The sequence below is a fragment of the Alligator sinensis genome, unplaced genomic scaffold, assembly GCF_000455745.1.
Source record: "Alligator sinensis unplaced genomic scaffold, ASM45574v1 scaffold2677_1, whole genome shotgun sequence".
Lineage (NCBI taxonomy): Eukaryota > Metazoa > Chordata > Crocodylia > Alligatoridae > Alligator > Alligator sinensis.
The window spans coordinates 1-5473 of NW_005844493.1; the positions used below are offsets into that span (position 1 = coordinate 1).

The following is a 5473-nucleotide window of genomic DNA, read 5'->3' on the forward strand; positions in this document are numbered from 1 at the left end:
TTTGCCGAGACGAAGACATTGAAGTGCTCACAAAGAAACAATAGGTAAGTATCGCAAGAGATTTACCTGTCAGTATTTTGAGTGAGCGAACCCTGGAGACAGGGGATTGCCAGAAATGGCAGACACAGAGATTAAACTGAAGAGTTTGATCCTGGCTCAGATTGAACGCTGGCGGCATGCCTTACACATGCAAGTCGAACGGCAGCGCGGGAGCAATCCTGGCGGCGAGTGGCGAACGGGTGAGTAACATATCGGAACGTGCCCTGGAGTGGGGGATAACTAGTCGAAAGATTAGCTAATACCGCATACGATCTACGGATGAAAGTGGGGGATCGCAAGACCTCATGCTCGTGGAGCGGCCGATATCTGATTAGCTAGTTGGTAGGGTAAAAGCCTACCAAGGCATCGATCAGTAGCTGGTCTGAGAGGACGACCAGCCACACTGGGACTGAGACACGGCCCAGACTCCTACGGGAGGCAGCAGTGGGGAATTTTGGACAATGGGGGCAACCCTGATCCAGCAATGCCGCGTGAGTGAAGAAGGCCTTCGGGTTGTAAAGCTCTTTTGTTCGGGAAGAAACGCGCCGGGTTAATACCCTGGTGTAATGACGGTACCGAAAGAATAAGCACCGGCTAACTACGTGCCAGCAGCCGCGGTAATACGAAGGGTGCAAGCGTTAATCGGAATTACTGGGCGTAAAGCGTGCGCAGGCGGTTGTGCAAGACAGATGTGAAATCCCCGGGCTTAACCTGGGAACTGCATTTGTGACTGCACGGCTAGAGTGTGTCAGAGGGGGGTAGAATTCCACGTGTAGCAGTGAAATGCGTAGATATGTGGAGGAATACCGATGGCGAAGGCAGCCCCCTGGGATAACACTGACGCTCATGCACGAAAGCGTGGGGAGCAAACAGGATTAGATACCCTGGTAGTCCACGCCCTAAACGATGTCAACTAGTTGTCGGGTCTTAATTGACTTGGTAACGCAGCTAACGCGTGAAGTTGACCGCCTGGGGAGTACGGTCGCAAGATTAAAACTCAAAGGAATTGACGGGGACCCGCACAAGCGGTGGATGATGTGGATTAATTCGATGCAACGCGAAAAACCTTACCTACCCTTGACATGGAAGGAATCCCCGAGAGATTGGGGAGTGCTCGAAAGAGAACCTTTACACAGGTGCTGCATGGCTGTCGTCAGCTCGTGTCGTGAGATGTTGGGTTAAGTCCCGTAACGAGCGCAACCCTTGTCATTAGTTGCTACGAAAGGGCACTCTAATGAGACTGCCGGTGACAAACCGGAGGAAGGTGGGGATGACGTCAAGTCCTCATGGCCCTTATGGGTAGGGCTTCACACGTCATACAATGGTACATACAGAGGGCTGCCAACCCGCGAGGGGGAGCTAATCCCAGAAAGTGTATCGTAGTCCGGATTGGAGTCTGCAACTCGACTCCATGAAGTTGGAATCGCTAGTAATCGCGGATCAGCATGTCGCGGTGAATACGTTCCCGGGTCTTGTACACACCGCCCGTCACACCATGGGAGCGGGTTTTACCAGAAGTAGGTAGCCTAACCGCAAGGAGGGCGCTTACCACGGTAGGATTCGTGACTGGGGTGAAGTCGTAACAAGGTAGCCGTATCGGAAGGGGCGGCTGGGGGTTAGCCGTATCGGAAGGTGCGGCTGGATCACCTCCTTTCTAGAGTCTGCATCCAAAATCAAGCGTTCACACTTATCGGTGTGTTAATACAGAAAAGAACAGCAAGAACGGGTCTGTAGCTCAGCTGGTTAGAGCACCGTGTTGATAACGCGGGGGTCGTTGGTTCGAGCCCAACTAGACCCACCATCATATCTGGCAGTACCTATCGGGGGTTTAGCTCAGCTGGGAGAGCACCTGCTTTGCAAGCAGGGGGTCGTCGGTTCGATCCCGTCAACCTCCACCAAAATACCAAACCTAAGTTCTTCGCCGGCCGGCAACAGTGACGGCAGGCCAGGGCGATGCGATTTAGGTTTGGTCTTTTTAAGACCATTGGCTGTTTTTGTTCTTTAACAATCTGGAAGAAGTAGTAAAGATTTATCAGTGGTTGCTGGTATGTCGCGTGCGGTATGGCGTGGCGTGTTGGCAGCGACTGGTGGGTTGTGATTGTATCAATCATAAGTATGTGAAGTGATCTCAAGAAGTAATGAAGACCGCTTTGGATACGGCACACGCAATACTCAAACCGCTATAACGATCTTTGGTGTTTAGTCGCACCAGAGGCCAACGTTATAGGGACAAGTGAATAAGTGCACATGGTGGATGCCTTGGCGATGTCAGGCGATGAAGGACGTAGTAGCTTGCGATAAGCTGCGGGGAGCGAGCAAACACGCATTGATCCGCAGATTTCCGAATGGGGAAACCCGGCCTTTTAGGTCATCGTATTCTGAATACATAGGAATACGAAGCGAACGCGGCGAACTGAAACATCTAAGTAGCTGCAGGAACAGAAATCAACCGAGATTCCCAAAGTAGTGGCAAGCGAAATGGGAAGAGCCTGCAAGATTTAGCATCACGGATAGTCAAACGCTCTGGAAAGTGCGGCCATAGAGGGTGATAGTCCCGTAGGCGAAATCCGAGGTGTGGAACTAGGCTTGCGACAAGTAGGGCGGGACACGTGAAATCCTGTCTGAACATGGGGGGACCATCCTCCAAGGCTAAATACTCGACATCGACCGATAGTGAACCAGTACCGTGAGGGAAAGGCGAAAAGAACCCCGGAAGGGGAGTGAAATAGATCCTGAAACCGTGTGCATACAAACAGTAGGAGCCTCGCAAGGGGTGACTGCGTACCTTTTGTATAATGGGTCAGCGACTTACATTCAGTGGCAAGCTTAACCGTATAGGGAAGGCGTAGCGAAAGCGAGTCAAGGCGTAGCGAAAGCGAGTCCGAATAGGGCGATTCAGTCGCTGGGTGTAGACCCGAAACCAAGTGATCTACTCATGGCCAGGATGAAGGTGCCGTAACAGGTACTGGAGGTCCGAACCCACTAATGTTGAAAAATTAGGGGATGAGCTGTGGGTAGGGGTGAAAGGCTAAACAAACTTGGAAATAGCTGGTTCTCTCCGAAAACTATTTAGGTAGTGCCTCAAGTATCACCATCGGGGGTAGAGCACTGTTATGGCTAGGGGGTCATCGCGACTTACCAAACCATTGCAAACTCCGAATACCGATGAGTGCGAGCTTGGGAGACAGACGCCGGGTGCTAACGTCCGACGTCAAGAGGGAAACAACCCAGACCGCCAGCTAAGGTCCCAAAGATTGGCTAAGTGGAAAACGAAGTGGGAAGGCTAAAACAGTCAGGAGGTTGGCTTAGAAGCAGCCATCCTTTAAAGAAAGCGTAATAGCTCACTGATCGAGTCGTCCTGCGCGGAAGATGTAACGGGGCTAAGCCAGTCACCGAAGCTGCGGATCTGCAGTAATGCAGATGGTAGGAGAGCGTTCTGTAAGCCTGCGAAGGTGTCTTGTAAAGGATGCTGGAGGTATCAGAAGTGCGAATGCTGACATGAGTAGCGATAATGCGGGTGAAAAGCCCGCACGCCGTAAGCCCAAGGTTTCCTGTTCAACGTTCATCGGAGCAGGGTGAGTCGGCCCCTAAGGCGAGGCAGAGATGCGTAGCTGATGGGAAGCAGGTTAATATTCCTGCACCGTCGTTAGATGCGATGGGGGGACGGATCGCGAATGGTTGTCCGGGTGTTGGATGTCCCGGTTTATGCATCAGAGAAGGCCCTTAGGCAAATCCGGGGGCGTAATTCAAGGGTGTGTGACGAGTGGTCTTATGACCGCGAAGCAATCGGAAGTGGTTCCAAGAAAAGCCTCTAAGCTTCAGTCTAACGAGACCGTACCGCAAACCGACACAGGTGGGCGAGATGAGTATTCTAAGGCGCTTGAGAGAACTCGGGAGAAGGAACTCGGCAAATTGGTACCGTAACTTCGGGATAAGGTACGCCCTGGTAGCTTGACTGGCCTGCGCCAGAAGGGTGACGGGGTTGCAATAAACTGGTGGCTGCGACTGTTTAATAAAAACACAGCACTCTGCAAACACGAAAGTGGACGTATAGGGTGTGACGCCTGCCCGGTGCTGGAAGATTAAATGATGGGGTGCAAGCTCTTGATTGAAGTCCCAGTAAACGGCGGCCGTAACTATAACGGTCCTAAGGTAGCGAAATTCCTTGTCGGGTAAGTTCCGACCTGCACGAATGGCGTAACGATGGCCACACTGTCTCCTCCCGAGACTCAGCGAAGTTGAAATGTTTGTGATGATGCAATCTACCCGCGGCTAGACGGAAAGACCCCATGAACCTTTACTGTAGCTTTGCATTGGACTTTGAACCAATCTGTGTAGGATAGGTGGGAGGCTTTGAAGCGGGGACGCCAGTTCCCGTGGAGCCAACCTTGAAATACCACCCTGGTTTGTTTGAGGTTCTAACCTTGGCCCGTCATCCGGGTCGGGGACAGTGCATGGTAGGCAGTTTGACTGGGGCGGTCTCCTCCCAAAGTGTAACGGAGGAGTTCGAAGGTACGCTAGGTACGGTCGGACATCGTGCTAATAGTGCAATGGCATAAGCGTGCTTAACTGCGAGACTGACAAGTCGAGCAGGTACGAAAGTAGGACATAGTGATCCGGTGGTTCTGTATGGAAGGGCCATCGCTCAACGGATAAAAGGTACTCTGGGGATAACAGGCTGATTCCTCCCAAGAGTTCATATCGACGGGGGAGTTTGGCACCTCGATGTCGGCTCATCACATCCTGGGGCTGTAGCCGGTCCCAAGGGTATGGCTGTTCGCCATTTAAAGTGGTACGTGAGCTGGGTTTAAAACGTCGTGAGACAGTTTGGTCCCTATCTGCCGTGGGCGTTGGAAGTTTGAAGGGGGCTGCTCCTAGTACGAGAGGACCGGAGTGGACGAACCTCTGGTGTACCGGTTGTCACGCCAGTGGCATTGCCGGGTAGCTAAGTTCGGAAGAGATAACCGCTGAAAGCATCTAAGCGGGAAACTCGCCTTGAGATGAGACTTCCCGGAGACTTGATCTCCCTAAAGGGTCGTTCGAGACCAGGACGTTGATAGGCTGGGTGTGGAAGCGCAGTAATGCGTTAAGCTAACCAGTACTAATTGCCCGTGTGGCTTGTCCCTATAACCTTGGTAGGTTATGGAAAATGAATACTGCAGTGCCCGATTGGCATCACAACCCCATCCGTACTACTTCTTCCCAGATTGCGTTGCTTGACCGGCACAGCAACACCGCCGTGCAGGCAACATTACCCGTCATGCCTGATGACCATAGCAAGTTGGCCCCACCCCTTCCCATCCCGAACAGGACCGTGAAACGACTTTGCGCCGATGATAGTGCTGCAACCAGTGTGAAAGTAGGTCATCGTCAGGCTGTTACCCCCCAAAAGGCCCCCAGCAACCATGCTCGGGGCCTTTTGCTTTTGCCCTTT

General features: G+C 52.4%; 2 non-coding genes across 2 annotated transcripts; both read left to right on the forward strand.

The window, feature by feature from the left end:
* The first annotated feature begins 1763 nt into the window (after nt 1-1763).
* On the forward strand, nt 1764-1837 carry TRNAI-GAU. Its single transcript has one exon. It is a non-coding gene; the product is annotated as a tRNA-Ile (tRNA).
* Nucleotides 1838-1861: 24 nt separating this feature from the next.
* Nucleotides 1862-1934, forward strand: TRNAA-UGC. The gene has a single exon. It is a non-coding gene; the product is annotated as a tRNA-Ala (tRNA).
* Nucleotides 1935-5473: the final 3539 nt, after the last annotated feature.